This window comes from Erpetoichthys calabaricus, chromosome 1 (genome assembly GCF_900747795.2).
Source record: "Erpetoichthys calabaricus chromosome 1, fErpCal1.3, whole genome shotgun sequence".
Lineage (NCBI taxonomy): Eukaryota > Metazoa > Chordata > Cladistia > Polypteriformes > Polypteridae > Erpetoichthys > Erpetoichthys calabaricus.
The window spans coordinates 192886119-192906055 of record NC_041394.2 but is presented as its reverse complement, the minus strand read 5'-3'; the positions used below and the strand labels follow the sequence as shown (position 1 = coordinate 192906055).

The following is a 19937-nucleotide window of genomic DNA, read 5'->3' as shown; positions in this document are numbered from 1 at the left end:
CCGTCTCAAATGGGTTAAAATAAGTACTCAGCACAGACCTCAACTTTAACGTTTGCAGTGCACCATGCAATGAATATGTCTCTGTTATATGCAATTTGGTATATTTGGAAAAGAAGCGTTAATGTTTGTGATGCTCTATCTGCTGGAATGATAGAGATACACCAACTAAACAGACACACAGATACACAAACACAAAGACACATTATATTATTAAGTTGGATTATAGATGATATGCCTAAAATAATAAACAAAAGTACAGATGTCAGTGCTGGCAAACCATACAACCTGATAGTACTAGATGTGTACTTTCAGGTGGCATACAGTCTTGTAGTTGCACTCGATTCTTTCTGGTTAGCTAATTTTTTGGTCTGCACAGAGACAAGCAGCCTGCCTGTCTCAATATGGCTGCTAAGAGAAAGTTAGTCTTCTTATGAAGGAAAAATGGCAAGAGAGAGGCAGAGAGACCACACTTATACCAGTTCCTGTCACACATCATGAACCAGTAGAGTGATGTAGTACAGAGTGACCTTCCTCAATCAGTCATCGATACTAGTCAGCCATAGCCCTGAATAAGTGACTCCCTACTTCATAACAGTTCTTGTTTTAGCAAGTCTCATCCCATCTGGTTAGATTGCCCTTTTATCTCAGGCTAGCTGGTCATTTTATTGTTTTCCTCAATGGATGGCTCATAGAATGTCCTTATAAACGTAGTTGCAAGTAAATTGATTAATGCCCCCTACTACTAATTATACTCCCAAAACAGCATGTCCTAAAACTTTGGGTAGTTCATAGTGACTTGTTTCTTTCAAAAACCATTAATTAATTCTTAAATGGCAATTTTCAAACAATTATCAAAATAGTAAATATTTACAGTATGTACATCATGTACCTGATCAACAAGGCTGCAAAGAAGCCGATTTTTGTAAAGCATTCGACTCAGTTGATCAAGCTGCTCTGTGGGACATCCTGAGACTTTGCGGGATCCCTTCAAGGTTGCTGGATATCATGGCTGGCCTGTACATTGGCACTGTGAGTGATGTGCAGAGTGGAGGCAGACCTCTGTGTTCTTCCCAGTTGATTCTGGGGTTTGACAGGGGTGTGTTCTTGCTCCTATTCTGTTCAGTACTTGCATGGACTTTGTATTGGGCAAGGTTGTGGGGTCCACCGGCTGTGGGGAATGTGTAGGTGAAGAAAGATTCACTGATCTTGACTTTGCTGATGATGCCGTGATCTTCAAGGAGTTAATGGAGGCTCTGATCGGGGCTCTCGAGAGACTGAGCAAGGAATCTGAATGTCTGGGTTTGTGAGTGTCCTGGATAAAAACCAAGATCCAGGCCATGTGGTGTGATTCCAAGAGGGTGATCCGGCTTGCAGGATCCTCATTGTTGAGGACCTGAGTGGCTGGACCAGGCCAAGAGAAAGCTCACGTAACACCTGGCTGTAGCAGATAGATGGTCATTTCTGGAGACTGGGACTAGACTGTGTGTCTGCCTGGGGGGTTGTGAACCAGGATCCCAAGCTGTTTCGTCATGTGATGGGTGCGGCAACGTGCTGTACCAGTGCATGCTCCCAAACCAGACCTGATGTACCTGATCACTTACACCTCAGTTCTTCCAAGCTTTGCTTCATGTCCCACTTACTTTAGTAACATCTCACTCCCTTCTATCCATGACTTGTTTTTCACACAACGTGCATAAACCTTTTTCTTTGGTGCCAAAGTGTAAAACAAATTTTAGCAATTGAGTTGAGGCAGCTCCCAAAATTATTTCAATACACATCTTAATTCTGTTCCTACCGCTGGGGAACTTCTCTATTTTGTTCGACATTACCTTATTATCACATAGTACACTTACAGCATACAGAAACCATTTACATTATTTTAGCACCAATTTGTTCTTCCACAGTACTTGTTAGCCGGACACAAATACCAATACAACCAATGCCACCTATTTCAGTCCCTCTCTCACCTCTCTTGTTACAAACTCTGCTACTATAATGACCATCAAAAGACTCCAGATAGATCCCTAGTGAAGCTTTAGTTTCATCTCAAACCTTTCACAACCCCATTTGATGTTCTAATGACTCTTGGTGAGATGCTTGGGAGGCAGAGCCTATCTTTGCAGCAATGATAGCAGAGCAGGAACTAACCCAGCTGTATGTCACTCTGACATACATTTATGTTAGATAATACCTGCCTAACATGGAGACATCAGTTCATCAAACATGACAGAGAACCATCACATAGCCTTAAAGAGAATGTGACCTCTTGACACAGGCAATTACTACAACAGTGTCTGTATTTATCAGTTGGAAAATAGTCCTACCTGACTCAAAAATACAGGGATATAAATTTGGTCCTACTCTTAGGAGTATGAGCAAAAGCATTTTGGCAATTTTCTTAAGTTATTCATAACTTCAACGGGATTTAGGACAGCATGTGAGCTGTGCTAACTCTCTTTTAGCTGCCAGAGATGGTTTTCAGGCAGAGACGGGCATACACATCCCAAGTGAATGGTTTGGAAACACTAGACAACAATGAACTTGTAAAAATATATTGATGTGAAAGAGAAGGAATAATATTTATGTCATTATAATAGTCTTGTACGTTACATAAACAATCCATCTCTGCAGAGAAGCCATGCACTGTCAGATGACATTAAAGTGTCAGTAACATTGTACTTTTTGGCCACAGGGAAAAAGCAGCTTTACAGTAGCAATGGTTTAAGTATGTCACAATCAATCCATTCATCCAAGCTTTTTGCAAATTTTGCACCAACCATTTAATGTGGTTACAATGTGTGAGGTAATATGCTTATTTATAGATGTCCCCACCATTCCATGTGAAGTAAAGTTAAAGCAAGTCCCATTCATGTAATTCAGCATAAACATAAAACACACAGGTGTTCATGCATGCAAATTGTATTGTAGTTGTAGTTGCCAGCACATTACCCTGAAGATAAGCAGGGCTGTATGAGTGATTGACACTGAAATGTCATCCAGGTACACTGAGCTGTGTGTTCCACAAACTCCTAGAATATTTGATTAACATCTTACAGGCCAAGAAGGCTCATGAATAGTGTTGGAAACTCCTGGGAGCATTGGATAAACAGAGAGAGGCATGACACACAACTCTGGAAGACATTCAGGAACAGTGAAAGAGTGAGCTCAACTTCAGTAACAGTGCAGAAATAGCCATGCTTAATTTTAGCAACTGTTAATTTACGAGGTATTTCCCATGGCCATTAACAGCGGGAAGGTGATTGTTCTGAAAGTACAGATGTGGATCATTCATTGTTAAATAAATGTGTCCACTATTGGGCTAAACTCTAATTTTGTGTGTGTATCTTGGTCTGTCCCTCTCTGTGGTCATTACAATATCATTCATAACTAGTGAGAGAACATTTGTGATATTTGCCGAACTGGGCAAACTGAATTAAAGTCAGTGGGGAAGGACTAACTGGGCTAGATTTGATGGATTTTTAAAATGGTACAGTCATCTTTAAAATATCCCCGAGGGCTAGGGAAACATCTGCCAATTATACAGGACCAATTGTGGCCAAAAAGGTGACCTGAGCTGTGCAGCAGCAGTGCCAACCACTGCACTACCATGCCTCGGTGAGATCAAAGAAGAAAGAACACAGTAAGAGACATACAATCGTAGATTTCAAAACAGTGGAAATGGCAATATATTTGTCAAAAGTCAGAAGAATATGTAGATCTTTTGAAGGCAGAAAAATCTAAGTGCTGTGTCATGATCGAATCTGCTGGCTCATTGTATTTTTTGAAGTCACACTGAAGGCTCTCCAAACTGTCTGTGTTGATGCTTTGCACTTTTTCTTCTATTAAAATGATAGAAACATGTTGTAAATAGTAATAAACCTTTCATTTTTGTTATTATTTCATAGAGTCTCTTGTGTTTTTATCAGGCTCCGTCAAGGATTGTTTTTTATCTGCATGTGGCTAAGTAGTATGCATGCGTAGGCCACACACCTCCTTCTCTTATACTGATGTGGCACTTAAAGTTCGACCTGCACATTGGCAAAAAAAACCTGAACAAACTTTTTGGTTAATGACTCATAACATTCCATTTATCAACACTGAATTATGGTTTTAGCATCTTGATTCTGGTAACAACTTGCATTTGCTTAATGGCTTTCAACATTTCCCAGTCAGATGGTTTCACTACCTAGTATTTCATAATGTCTGGCCCATTTAAAACCATCTTCGCAGTTGCTCACAAAACCTGTTGACGGGTGGCAATTCAAAGATGTCAGCTCAACTAAAAAAGTAGGTGAACCTACTCTATGCAGCAGTCTAGCCATGCACTTTGCATACTTGCAATTGACACAATAAACTCTTTAAAGTTGTAACTGTTTATTATAATACATTACAACTTCAGAAGCAGAAACAACTCATTATTTATGCTGTATATGTTTATTATTGTGGCCAGAAAGGTGACCTGAGCTGTGTGGCAGCAGTGCCAACCACTGCAACCACCGTGCCTCTGTGAGATCAAAGAAGAAAGTGTGCAGTCAGAGACACGCAATCATGTATTTCATCAAAACAAAGCAGAAATGACAAACTTGTAATCAAAATTCTGAAAACATATGTAAGTCTTTTAAAGGCAGAAAATTCAAAGTGACGTGTTGTGACTGAAACCACTCGTTAGTTCTATTTTTTGAAGTTGCACTGAAGGCTCTCTAAACTGTCTGTGCTGATGCTTTGCACTTATTATTCTGTCAAAAAAGATAGAAATGTCTTGTAAATAGTAATAAATCTTTCGTTATTATTATTATTTCATAGACACTCCTGTGTATGGTGGGGAGGAGGCGTCAGGCTCCTTCAAGGTTTGTTTTCACTCTCACCCCACCATGTGACTAATTATTATGCATGAGTAGGGCATACGCCTCCTTCTCTTATGTTGATGTGTAACTCAAAGATTTACCTGCACTTTTGGCTTCAAGCACAGATAACTTGTCTTGAGTTAAGAAGATGAGTTTGTAATGCAAATGGTCAGCATTATATACCCGAGAGGCGGTCCCATCAGTGTTGGCTGTTATAGCTCCGGAAGACATTGAACTGGCCGTATTAAAAAAAAAAAAATCTCCTAAACCGGTCAAATTATCAGTACATAATTCAACAAAAAAGGGCTAACGTGAACACAGCAAATTAGCAGCAAATATCAGTTTGGCAAAATTCACTCATCAACACTATGTATGACATGACAAAATGCCAACAATTATGTGCAGTTTACCACAAAGTTATTAAGTGTTCTCTCTTATTCTTCCTCTTCTTCTTACTTTGAAAATTATAATTATTATCTTTGTGGTGAAGCATCAGTCTTAGTATCAGAAAACTACAAAATGTCATCATGAGTGTTCATTAGGGAGTGCCATAAAATCATGACATCCTTCATTCTCATACGTGGCCTCCTACTCCTCACTTAGGACTGGCTCTAATACATTTTAAAAATACTTCTTAGGTCCTTCTCTGAGGTAGGACAAATTCTTATTCTGGTCAGATTTTTAGTGTAATTCCTAGGAGTAATTCAGAGGTACTGTACCTGATAAATACAGGCCCAGGATTCAACCCCCCCCCCGTCCCAGGATCAGTAAGTAGCATCTCTAAGATAACCTTGCATCACTAAGCCATTCATCAATTGTTGCAGAAAATCATAAAATGACAATTTCAATATGGTTTAAAGTCCCATAACCTGGAACTGAATAAGGTAGCTAGAAACTGGCAAGTAAGAATCATTATGGAAAATAATACTTTGATTGGATTGTATGTGCAAAAAATGGACAGCAAGATCTGTGATTTCATTTGATGCGGTCAAAGCTCAGCACAAGAAAATAAGCCCATGACTCAGTTAAGGCCAATTTATAGAGTTATCCAGTGCTGCCCCAGCCCCTGGTGTATATTTGCTAATCCACCCCAGTGTCATCACCAATCTTAAGTACAATTTGTTTCTTACATATTTTCTGTGTTCTGCATATACATTAAAAAGAGTTGAAGCTTCAGCACCAGCCCTCATGGGTCCTCACTTTTCACCTGCCTTAATGTGGAAATAGATCATCACTCTGTGATCAATTATTTTGTAGTTTTAAGGCAATACTGAAAGTAAATCACAAAAGCAGTCGTTAATAATTGGACTCTCACATTACATACTGTAGTTTATGAAAGTGTAAATGTTGTTAATTTGTAAAATCCTGAATATTTAGTTAAAGAGGATGCCCCTGTAGGAGCCAATCTTAGAAAGTTAATCATAAATTTACATAAGTGCTTGCTTAACTTGAGTAGAATGTAAGTTTCAGAAAGCTGCATAGATAATGGAAGATTCTGTTTAATCCCCTATAAACCAACGTGTTAATGGAATATTCTTAATACTCTTAAATTTCACAAAAACATTTAAAACAAAGGCACTTAGACTGGGGATTTTTTTACATGTGTCATACTCAAAGCTCGAACCTTTCCAGTAGCTGCATTTTTTAACTACTTTGGAAACCTTCGACAAAAGTGGCTACAACCTCCCTTAATGTGTATTTTGTGATGTCATTAGCATTAACATACTGTATAGCCTATGACCTAAGAAAACAATCACTTCACTGTTTTCTACTCCCATGGTTCCACAAGCAATATTTGTATTTCTAAAAAATAATATTCTTCTGATATATTAAAATGTTCTGTGTAAGAATGTTTGCTATATTAAGAGTTTTGCATGTGTCTTTTTTTTTAAACAAGTGTAACTCTTGCAACATTAAACAATGGAGTTACGGTATTGACCAAAATAAACTTCCATGTGTCATTAAAACATGTTTAGTGAAGAATTTAGAGGAAAGGGAAAAAAAGTGGAAATGGTAGGAAAATAACAGTCTAGATGTTGTGTGAAAATCAGCAAATGTGGCTCAGTTTTTGCTGAAGAAATAACATCAGCATTTTATGAATTCTTTGTATAATTAACATAAAATAGTGAACAAATCATATTACTGCTACTTAATTAAATCCATACTTGTTTTATTCCTGTCTGAATCCCACCCAATTTCCCTTACTCTGTATCTAGTGCTTTTTAAGCTTTATATAAAGCTTGTAATCAATAGCTGCACCAGTTATTAACAAATTTACACTTTACACTTTGTTCAGTGGTCAATGTTGCTGCTGGAGCAAGTGAATTTCACTTCAGGATTGGATCAATAAATATTTTCTATCTATCTGCCTACCTGTAATGTACTACTTGTAAAGTGTCAAACGAAGAAATAGGTAGTCCAAGACGCACTGGATCAAGAAAAAAAAAGTAAAAACAAGTACATCCACTAATGGAAACCATAATACTCTTCTTACAAAGGATGTGATGTCCTTCGTGTGCCACTAGACTTGTCATCATCAGTCCTTATCTTAGACTTTAATAATGCTGCTTGACCTTGCAGTTCAAAAAAATTGCAAAAACCTTTAAACCAAACAAAACATAAAATAGGGATTTAAAATATTGCTAACCTGACACTGACCCCAACACAAAACAAAGTAAAAGAATGTGTCAACATCCAGAGTGTAATGATTTCAGCTATTGTTTATTACTTCGGTTTGCTATTTACACCCTGTGCATTCTTGGTTAATGATGTCTGGCTTCATTATAAAGCTAGGGAAGGCTGTGTAAAATGCAAATTAAACATATAAAACCTAGTGATTTGTTTTATTTTTCAATAACTATTAATGTTCATTGATACTGGATTTATAATAGGATCAACTCATAACTTAAACACTGTCACTACAGAACTCAAAATAATACATTGACGGCAGCTTTAGTGTATGTAGGAATGTGACCATGATGGGTGGGTTGGTTTCTTTGTGTGTATCTTTGAATCCCACTGATTCTGAATTGAAATTGGAGAGCTCCAAGAATGGAATGGCAAATGGATGTGCATGCAGTTAGGGAGTAAAAGGAAAAATGATTGATTTACAGAGAGCCTATTTTCCCAACATATTCATTAACTTCCTGAGACAGCTTATTTTAATACAGTCTCCAAAATATGTGCAATAAAATATTCAACAGTGGATTTAGAAAGTATTCAGTCTCCCTCACTTTCTACTCTCTTTATTCTGCTATAAATTTATTTTAAAAAGGATATATTTGTCATTTTTACCCATCAACCTACTCAATAACAAATAATGGCAAAGTGAAAACATATTTTCAGAAAGGTTTATCTCAGTCATCCTGGCAGATCCTCTCCAGCTCTGTTAGATTTGATGGTCAATCCACAGGTCTCTCCACAAATGTTCTATAAATGGGGGTTAAGTCTGGGCTTTGGCTTGGTCACTCAAGGACAGTCAGAGACCTGTCCCAAAGTTACTTGAGCGGTGATATAGCTGTATAGTTTGACTCATTGACATGCAGATGGGTGAACTCTCGCCCCAGTCTGAGGTGGCATGCACTCCATAGTATTTTTTTTTTCAAGGGCCTATCTGAATTTGGCTGCATTTATCCTTCCTTCATTCTGACCCAATCTCTGTGCCTCAGCCTCTGAGAAGCACCACCATAGTATGATACTGCCATCAACATGGTTCACTATAGGGATTGTTTTTAGCAGGTGATAAGCAATCCCTTCTCTCTGTCAGACAGTGCTTGGAACTCTTCTCAAAGACTTCAACTTTTGCCTCATAAGACCAGACACTCAGAGTCCTTTAAAGTATCATATGCCTGTTACTCAAGAGTGACTTCTGTCTAGTCACTCTACCATATACACCTAATTAGTAGAGTGGTGCTGAGAACCTTTTGACAGGTTCATCCCCTCTCAGCAGAGGACTTCTGACCCTCTCTTAGAGTGACCACTGAGTTTTTGGTCACCTTCCTGATCAAGGCCCTTCTTATACAGCATGGTCTAAAATAGTTATGAATGATAGTTTTTTGTGAATTTTTCTAGGGTTTAATACATTTTTCTTCTTGACTGGTGGAATTTTTACAGAAATATTAAATTCCATAGAATTTACGTTCACTTTCATTTCGAGCTTACTTTATTTTATTGTCATATTTTTAAATTCCAGCAATGCTATCTTGTTTTTCTAGTGGCGCCACAATTTTGAGTTTTCGTTACCATGATACATTGGCCATTGTTAGAAGGTGTGGCTCCTGAAACCACATCAAGTGACAGTATTGGTGTGACATTATTTATGCGGTCATTACAGTATGTGTGTACATGTGTGCAAGCCTGTGGATGCATTGATAACTTTTACAAATGCTTTTCCCTTTGACTTCAACCTTGGTTCACATTTTGGCTTTAATCTCATGATTACTTGCTTAACCTTGCTTTGTTTTTGCTCAGCATTGGTTTTCTGATCCCATCTATTGCCATAGTGGCCTGTCAAACTCCACCTTACAGCAAAACAAAAGTGTTATCACAATTTCAGCATTACAATCTTTATATATTAACCAGACTTCTTGTATATATTTGTGGAGTTTGGAAAAGATGCTTAACTAGAATGTAGACTGCTGCATTGTGTTTCTCCTCTCTGTGTGATAACATTCATGTCTTGTATGCACACATATAGATTGTTTTATTGTAAACTCATCAGTAAGATCTGAAGGATACAGATTTATGTCAGTCATATAATGTAATATAAATATAAGGATTTGTCATGTTGCAAATATTGTGAATTGCTTATTTTAAAATAAATGTTATATGCTTTTAGAATGCATTTGCTTAAGGAAAAAATGGCAAAACTTTCCATTTTCTAAAATCCAGAAAATTATTTATTTTTTATTATTTCAAAGTATTTTATTTACCCTGTCTTTACATTAAATATGTATCTTTACCATTATTTGTAAAGATTGTTTTGGTTGCCTATATATAATTAGCCAGAGTTTATTGTCAACTTCTTCCATCTTGAAGATCATTTTTGTGTATTTTTGAATATTTTGTATATTTTTGGACTTTTAAAGCTAGTACCCCATCTTGGGCCTAAGGAGGTGTGAACGCCTGCCTCTTGAGTTTTGTGGGTCTGTCTGCCTGTGGTATGGCCTGTGTCAGACTCAATGAAATCCTGGTCAAACTGATTTTATTTGGAGCTTGTCTAACCAGGGAATGAAAATAGGGACAGTCCGATTTTTACTCATGAAACAGGCAGAGGGTCTGGAATACAAGAAAATCAATCAGAAGATCTTTTCCCAAAGCCAGAAATGTTAAACACAGAACTTGTTGAAGGAAATGCAGCAAGAAGTCCTACCATTAAAGGCCACAGTACACAGAAGTGCCCTTTAGCTTTCACTGACATTAACAAAAACAGTTTTAGGATAACAAAAATCCAATGCTGGGACACGGAGGTTTGAGCAACAATCACGTGTTTTGTAATAAGCAATGTTACACAATCAATAACATGGCTATGTTCAAGCTGAAAAACACTCAAAACAGTGGCAGTGCAAATGAAAACAAACAAAACTACAAAAGAGCGAAACAACCCCTTACTGTCAGACTGATAATAAAAAAAATCAATCAGATCTGTACAAAAACATAGAAAAGGTTTGGTTGCTGCTTTCTGTCCAGTGCTGCTGGGATAGGATGAGACCTCTTAGAGTTTGAATCAAATTAAGTGATTATATAAAACACATTATATCTATTGTACCTGCCCATTATATCTGTCCATTGGGGGCTGGGTGGTCTTGTGGCCTCGGAACCCCTAAAGATTTAATTTTTTTTTTCTCTAGCCCATTTATTTATTTTTTCTGTCCTCCTGGCCATTGGACCTTACTTTATTCTTTGTTACTTAGTATTGCCTACTCATAATTTTACATTTTTCTTTTCTCTTTCTTCATCTTGTAAAGTACTTTGAGCTACATCATTTGTATGAAAACGTGCTATATATAAAAATGTTGTTGTTGTTGCTATTGTGAGATGATTCTTCTTCATTTGTATGCATAGAAAACTTTTCTTAGTTAAGAGTTATTATGTGTATATTCAGCTCTAATGATGCTCTATATTGTAATATTGTAATCTACAGTAGGTCTCTGGCTTTTTCCACATATACTGTTCATAAAATGAATCTATCAATTTTAACTGAAAAACAAAATCTATAACTTAAAAAAATACAAGTACAAATTATGTGTGTCTACTAATGCATGCAATTTTCCTTCTTAATTAATAAGCCAGTTCTTACAGGTACTTAAAACATTTGCTTTTTTCACTACTGAAGAACTGATCTTCAAGTCTGGCATGACTGCAGACATATGCAGCCTGAATGTCGTATGTGAAATTTGTACTGATATATCACGAGGTTTATCAGCAATGTTCTGCGGCAAATTATAGAGTGCCATTAAAAATGTAACAATTTACCTGCAGGACTTATCAGATCTTTACCTGCATTTGCAAAGCAGCTCGGCAAGCAGAGCTAATTAAGATGACAATGTGTTAAGGTGAATATTGAAGAGAACTATAAAAGGGCACTTATTTTTAGCTTCAGTACTACTCTTGTAGTGCTACAGTGTACAGACTGTCAAGAACTCCCCATCCACTGATCACAGTGCCTGAGGTAAAACCCAATTCAGGTCTCTGTTGAGCTATGGACGCTTGACTAACAAGTCTTAAAAGAAAGGATGAAATGAAACTGCAGTTGAAGTACTCTCCAAAGAAAGGAAAGAGAAATGAGTCTCCAAAGTGATTGTAGTAAGATTTAAAGTTTTAAAATGAATGCTAATTTCTTTGTCTAGAAAATGAATCAAAAGTGAGGATGTATAACTGACCAGTGTTGTGAAAAGAATACACTAAAGATTTTTGAAGTCAGTTTTTGATTGCATTTTACATAGAAATCAAAACCCACCTACTGTTGTTATCATGTCTGTCTGTCTATATGAAATAGCTTTCCTCTCAGTAGACCTATTTTGTTGAAATTGGTACATGTGTTCTTCAAGGAAATTCGTCAGGGAAGTTCCGTTTTTATTGCAATATTTCAAATTGAGAGTGCTGTACAAATTTTTTAAATTTGAAAAATCTCATATAACAGCAATGGTAAATTATTTAAAATTGCCCATCATAAAACAGTATGGCAGACGTTCAGGGTTCTTGCCCAGCCGGGATGCCTCTTTGCTAAGAGGACCAGGGGAGCAAGTCTGGGCAGAACATTACCTCCTCTGGGATGCTAGATGGTAACCCCCATGGGTTGCAGCAGTGCCTCGGACTCCCGCAGGGCTTCATGGAAGATGGAGTTGTCTACAGTCCTGTTGGACTCCGGGGGTGCCGCTAGGGGGTGCTGCAGCTGCTCCTGAGCCCGTATGGGCGATCCTTTCACCACACTCAGAACTACTGCTGGAAGTAGGTCATCAAGCACCTGGAGCACTTCTGGGTAACATATAAAAGGAGCCTGCAGACAGTACTCAGGATAGCCAGAGTCAGGAGGAGGGAGATGAAATGTGCTGAGGAAGAGTGGAGGAGAAAGCAAGAAAGAAGAAGAGTATTGTGTAGAGGTGTTTGTGCTTTGGGACTGTGTCTTATACTTGTGGGAACGGGGAAGGCGTGGCCCACAAGGCTAAGAAAAATAAAATCCATGTGCTTTTATAAGTGTGTCTCCTGCGTCTGTCTGTATCGGGTTGGGTGGCTGGCACGTCCTAGTAGACTTGTCACAACAGAGAAATATTCTGTAAAACGTATTAAGATTAGTTCACTATTTCAAATATACATTGAAAGAGATTTTTTCATATTATATATTTTCCTCTTTAATACATCTTATACCTGCCTCTGACAGCGAAACAGATCCCCAATATGTTACTGAAATGCCAGTATAATTGTGCATGTGGCACGGTAAGGATGGAAGCCATGTGTACAAACCTATACAAACCTATGATGCACCAACTCAGTTCTTGTGCTGCTTGAAGACATACCAAGCAAGCAAGTAAAGCAAAAAAGTCACTTATCTATAAATGAATCAAAGAGAAAGGAGTCATGTAAGCCATTATGCATATATTGAATTGACACATACTCAGTATTTACATAACACTAAAATCAACCTCATGGCTGCATTATCTGCCGATAAATATTTTTCAGAATTTCTCTGATGCTATAATCTGTTGGCCAACCACTGCAATGACCTATTATCCATCATGGTCCTTTGAGGACAACAGCGTGTCAACATTCAGTTTAAGTCTCCATTGGGTAATTCATTCAAAAATGTTTAAGAAATATGAACTACAATTATCCATGACTCCCCACAATCTACTGTAGCAACTAACGATAGTACTAAAAATATAATTTTTACTTCACTTAAATTGTAATCTGGTGGCTATGAAAGCTATTTTAGTCATCACAAGCCTGTGTAAATTTCTATTAAATTATGTGTTTTATGTACTCAACTAATACACTGCTCAAAAAATTAAGAGAACACTTAAGTCACACATCTGATCTTGATGAATGAAATATTGAAGTGGAAAATCTTTACTATGTAATTCGTTGAGAACAAAATTATGTAACAGTGGTCAATGGAAACCAAAATCAACAGCCCCTTGAGGGCTGGATTCAATATTACACTAAAAATCAAAATGTCAAAAATTGAAATCATAGGCTGGATTATGGGTAGATCATGTCCTGGGAGATCTCCTCCCAGATGTGGATCAAGGAATCAGTGAGCTCCTGGACAGTCTGTAGCATTACTTGGTGGTGTTGGATGCACTGATACATAACGTCCCAGAGGTTCTCAATTGGAGACAGGTCTGGGAAACATGTGGTCCAGTCAATGACATCAATGCCTTCATCATCAAGGAACTCACTACACACTCTGGCCACATGAGGCCGGGCATTTTCCGGCACTAGGGGGAACCCAGGCCCCACTGCACCAGTGTAAGGTCTGGCACTAGCTCGGAGGATTTCATCCTTATACCTAACAGCAGTCAGAGTACTGATGTCTAGCATGTGGAGGTCTGTGCAATCCACCAAAGATATGCCGCCCCAGATCATTACTGACCCACCACCGAACTAGACGATGTTGCAGGCTGCATAATGTTCACCACAGTTTCTCTAGACTCTTTCACATCTGTCACATCTGTTTAGTGTGAACCTGCTCTCATCTGTGAAGAGAACAGGGCACCAATTGCAGAGCTGCCAATTGTGGTATTCTCTGGCGAATCCCAATAAAGCTGCATGGTAAAGGGCTGTGACCACAGTTCCCACTAGAGGACATTAGACTCTTAAGCCACCGTCATGGAGTCTGTTTCTGGCAGTTTGGTCAGAAACATGCACACCTGTAGCCAGCTGGAGGTCATTTTCTAGAGAGAAAGGAGAAGATACCAGTCCTGCGGCAGGGTTTATGCCCTTCTATGGCCCTGCCCAGCTCTCTTCATGTAACTGCCAATCTCCTGGTATCTACTCCATGCTCTTGAGACTTTGCTGGGAGACACAGCAAACCTTCTTGTGATGGCATGTATATATGTGCCATCCTGGAGGAGCTGGACTACCTGTGCAAAATGCAGGTACTTCCTTATGCTACCAGTATTGACAAGGACACTAGTAAAACACAAAACTAGAGAAGAATCAATCAGGAATGATAAGTAGAAAGCAATTGTTTGTAGCCACCACATGCAGAGTCATTTCCTTTTTGGAGGTTGTCTTGCTGTTGCCTCTTCAGTGCGCCTGTTGTCACTTTCATTTGCACCAAAGTCGGTAAAGTTGATTCAGAATCACTTATGCTTCCTAACTGGATAGATTGATATCCCCAATGCTTAACTGACTTGGTGTTAGACTGTGATGATTAAGTATTCCCTTAATTTCTTGAACAGTGAACATGTAATTACTGTATATTCTTTTATCACTGTTATGTCATATCTGTCTCTCTGATTAAGTAAATAAACCAAATAAAACTGTTCCAACTTTTGAAACATCTAAGTCCTAAGACACACCTAATTGTTATGATACATGTACTTTTTCGAATTTGTTTGTTACACAAATGTGATTACACTCAGAAGATATTGATTTTCTTACATAGAATAGGGGGAGAATATGGGGAGAACGCATATATGATTGCTTTTTCATAATGAATTTTGTATACAATAATGTAATGCCCCAGATGCCTGTGTATCAAAAACAACACCTAGCTGGGGAATCTAGTAGTTTGTGAAACAAGGATGGAGTAGAGCAAGAGAGGACAGGAACAACAATTTCCTTGTGGAAATAGTGCATAATTTATTTTCAACAACAAAGTGACACATGCAGTTATAATTCAGGATTTATAAATAAATACTGTCTTTAAGAAAAATCAAATGTATTAAGGGGGTCATAATAAATTCTTAAAAAACAGTTAAAACTAAGGATGTTCAGAATCCTGAGTCCTTCCATCAGAGCAACATGAATCATAGTACTTATTCCATAAATTATATCATGTCAACTCTATTGCCCCATTTCAGCAAAAAGAACAAGTGATGCTAAAAATCGCAGCATTTAATCCATCCTCACACACAGGATCACTATTATCATTCCTGAGAGTGGCATTCCAATCCCTGATGATCCTCACATCCTCTCAGCTCACAATCAACAATCACAACATTTGCCATGGAACCTGGCCTCAATAACTCTGTCACTGCCCCTTCAATCAGTATCTGCAGTGAGTCACCAGAGTCTAAAGTCTGTCATGCTCATGTGCACTGTTCAACAGGCTTGGCACCCATTGTGGGGCAGCACTGAACACACATTAGAGATTTCTCCCTCTCTGGACTGCCAATCAACTGAACATGGTCTCTCTGTTGTTTGTACTATAACATGAAAAAAGTTTCTGTTTTAGGTATGTGTTTGACATTTCTTGCCTCACATAGATCGTTGTAGACACGGAACACACATGAAATGCATGTGTTCCAAATAACAATATATTATTTACCCTATACAACTCCAGGCATCTCACATGCAGACACTTGAACTGGGAGAATGTTTTTTCTGACTTGAGCTGCACTGGTGGTGGGGATGGAATAGCAGGCTGCTTGCTGCTCATGCTGATCGACACATTTGCAAAACAAAAGACGCTAATGGAGAGGTGCGAAGGAATTTAGGGTGGATTAAGAGTTTTTGTGTAGGCTTCATGGATTCTATTGTTAGATAAGAGGCTGTTAGTGTTGATTGCCGTGATTCTCCAGATCCCTATATTTTATATCACTTGTGGTGATAAACCTCTTCTTGTTTCAATCTGTGGAACGCACTATCAGTAAATATTTTACCCTTAACAAGGATACATTTGTAAGGTAAAGCAAAAGGTTATTGTATACCCTATAGTTATGAAACCACAACACAAAATGGTCATTTAGATTGAACAGGCCTCTAAATATTCAGAAGCCTGGTTTGGATCTCACCAATCATTTTCAAAAACAGGTCTAACCCCAGGCAGTCTGACATCAAACTCAACAGGCAGCCTTCAAGGCCTCCATAGGCCCAAATAGGACTTAGGCTTTTAAATTTCTATAATATACTTTAAGTATCCCAAACTGATAAAAATGTCTTTCAAAGAAGTGGTACATCATTAAATCTTCTGAGTCTTTAAATATGGAATTGTACTGTTTTTGTCCAGGGTGGACATAATGAAAACTCCAGTTAAGCTGTAGAAAAACAATAAAGTCTGTAGGAGTTCCAGGCAAAAAGACCACCCAGCCCCCAATGCGCATTCTACCTAACATACATGTTTTTAATTAGTTTTTTTTTAGGCTTCATCTTAGAGTCTTTGACACAGTGGGTCTTGTGACAAATTGGGATATCTGCTTTCATTCAGACATCACAGGTGGCTGCACAGAACTTTGATCAGGTGGTAGCGCAGAATGCCACTACAGAAGAACCAGAAAAGAAAACAGAGAAAAGTAAAAATTAATAATGATTACAGATTCATTGAAGAGTTATGTTAATTCTATTCATATTTAGTTTATTATGGGTAGAACTAAAATGTGTTAATGAAAAAGCTACATTTAAAAAGTGTGTTTTTAAAGTGATCTATGGCATATCTCTATTGGTAAAATATTCCAGATTTTTGGAGAATAACAGCAAAAGGCTGCCTCACCACTTCTTTTATGCTTGGCTCTTGGAATAATAAGCAGACCACTATTAAAAGAACTAAGGTTATGACTTGGAATGCTGGGGAACAGGCACTCCACAATATAGGAAGGAGCAAGATAATTTAAAGCTTTATACACCATTAGTAGTATTTTAAAATCATTTCTAAAGGACAAGGGTAACCAATCTAAAGGTGTTAAACCTGGTGAGATGTGCTCAGATTTTGTTTTTCTGGCTAAGATTCTTGATGCTGCGTTCTGAACGTGTTGCAACTGATTAATGTCTTTTTAGGTAGGCCAATTAGGAGTGCATTGCAATAATCTAGTCAACCAAAAACAAGAGCGTGCATTAAATTCTCAGCATCTTGCAATGTTATAAGAGGCGCAACTTTAGCAATGTTCCTTAAATGAAAAAGGCACTTTTTATGGTTAATATATAATTGAAAGTTTCATCCAGAGTGCATGATTACACAGAAATTCTTTACTGCTGTCTTGACTTTTAATGCTAAGGGATCACATTTGTTTTTAATAGTTATTAGTAAAAATGGAAAAAAATTAAGGTAAGATTTCAGTTTTTTCCTTATTTAGCTTGAGGCAATTACTGGTCACCATTCAGAAATACAAAACAGACATTGGGTTGAAGAGCCCAGAGTCTAAGTGTCACCAGTTGCTATAGATATTTAAAGCTTAATGTCTTCTGCATAGCTGAGGTAGCTCAACTTGTGTTTTGAAATAATCTGGCCTAACGGGAGTGTATAGATTGTACAAAAAGCAGCCCAGAATAGATCCTTGTAGTATATTGTGGATCACTGAAATATAATTAGCATAACTAACAAAGAATTTTCTACCTATTAAATACATCTGAAACCAATTTAAGACGCTGCCTGAGGGACCCACCCATTAACTAAGATGATTTATTGGAATACTGTGGTCTGTGATGTCAAATGATGCACTCAAATCTAGTAGAACAAGAGCCGATATATGGCCTCTGTCCACATTAACCCTCAAGTCATTTGCTACTTTAAGCAGTGCAGTATTAGTGGTTTGTTCTAAAATTTGACTGGAATTTATCAAGAATAGAATGTTTATTTAAATAGTCATGTAACTAATGAAAAACTTTTTATAGAGTCTTATTTTTTTAAAAGTCATGCTAGAAATAGGTTTAAAATTGTCAAGAGCAGTCTACTGAAGTCTAGACAATCTGTATCTATGTCAAATATGCTATCAATTATCACATCTGAGATTTATTTGAAAAATCCTGTTGGGACTAAGTGAAAGGCTCATGTGGAAGGTTGTAGTTGAGAAATTATTCTACAAAGTTCAAGATAAACTATTTCAGTGAAGGATTTGAATTCTCTAAAAAGAACATGCTGGGGTTCAATGGGATTCATTTTAAGGATGTATCATATTATTTCTAAAATCACTAATTTTGTGTATATGAAAGTGGCAAAAGCCTCACAAGATTCGCTTGGAAGTTTCCAGGGGGATTTGGAAGACGATCATATGTTGAAAATAAAACTCATGGATTTCTAGCATTGTTATTTAAAATTGTAGAAAAACAGGACTGCCTCACAAGATGGACAGCTATGTTATATTCAGCTGTATACATGAGTTTAATATTTCACAATGGACTGTTAATTAGGTTTCCCTCCATTTTCACTTAGCTCTTAACTACATAATTCACTCTTAATATTCAAACCTTTTCCAAGATATTTTAGTACTAAAACATTTTTTAACAATTTTACTAGGGGGCCACTATGTCGGCTGCAGTTTTCACCTTTGAAAAAAAACGCTGAAGGTGGTCCCAAAGAGTGACATCATGGTGGCCCCTCTTTCTGGGGTTCCACCCACAAAACACTAGGAATATGGCCTTGAAGCCCACATACACAATTAGGAAATATGAACAAATGTTACAAAAAAACAAAGAAACAAAAAAAAATAATAATAATTCAAAAAATCTGACTGCAGCATAACAATATATATCAATTCACAATTCCATGAGATGACTAATTTTTTTCGGTGACATTGAAACTATATCCATCTATCCATGAACTTTAGATGCTTCTTCTTGGGTTAGTTCAATGATTTTAAGAGACAATTTGTTTCAGATGCCAGTATTGTGATTTAGAAATGTGTTTTTTCCAATTTTGGGCTATATACTGTATGAGACTGAGCAGTGGGTTTCGTGTTACTTTGTCTCCCCTATGAGCTGCTAGCCCACTTAACAGGGATATAGAATCTCATCTAGGAGTCCTTTCTCCAGACAGCACGTTGATCTCTCTTATACTCTGTTAACACATACATTCACATCACTCTGACTCTCTAACCTGAAGGACTATATCTTCATGAGTGCACCTCTCACAGTACAAGAGCTTGTATCACTCATATTCAACTATGGTGTCTTATCAACATAACTCATGGCAATTCTTGCAAACTCTAGAAAACATTTACATTTAATCAACAAAAGTAGTTAAATATTCGAAGATACTTCCTAAAAGCATATAAAGAAGCAAAGTGTGAGACAGATCGGCCCTCTTCTGTTCTAATCTGCCTTGGATCTTGTCAAAGCCACTTCTCTAAGTCTAGTTAAAGCACTGTTTTGCAAAATGTGATTTTGCCCTTGCCCTATAAATTAGAGTGAATTAAGGAAAAATGTAATTGTTTTCATAATTTTCAATAGGTTAGAAAGTATGTCAATATATTAGTCAATAGTCCAATTGGTTAATCCATATTCAAATGTCCATCAGTTCTTAGAAAATACATCTTTCAAAATAATCTCTACTAGTAGCTTATCTTTCTTTATCACTACTTTGCTATGACAAAGCTGGCCAGGATGTGGTTTATTTACTTTGGTTGGTGTCAAATCCTTCAATAAATGCCTTGTGTTCTACACTAAGTTCACCCCTGAGGCCCTATTATATAGCAGGTCACCCTCTAATAATAATAT

At 37.4% G+C, this 19937-nt stretch overlaps 1 protein-coding gene across 2 annotated transcripts in view; it reads right to left on the bottom strand.

Moving 5' to 3' along the window:
• Nucleotides 1-19937, bottom strand: part of LOC114658490 (chemokine-like protein TAFA-2) — a 636259-nt gene that overhangs the window by 148537 nt on the left and 467785 nt on the right. The window lies entirely within an intron of this gene.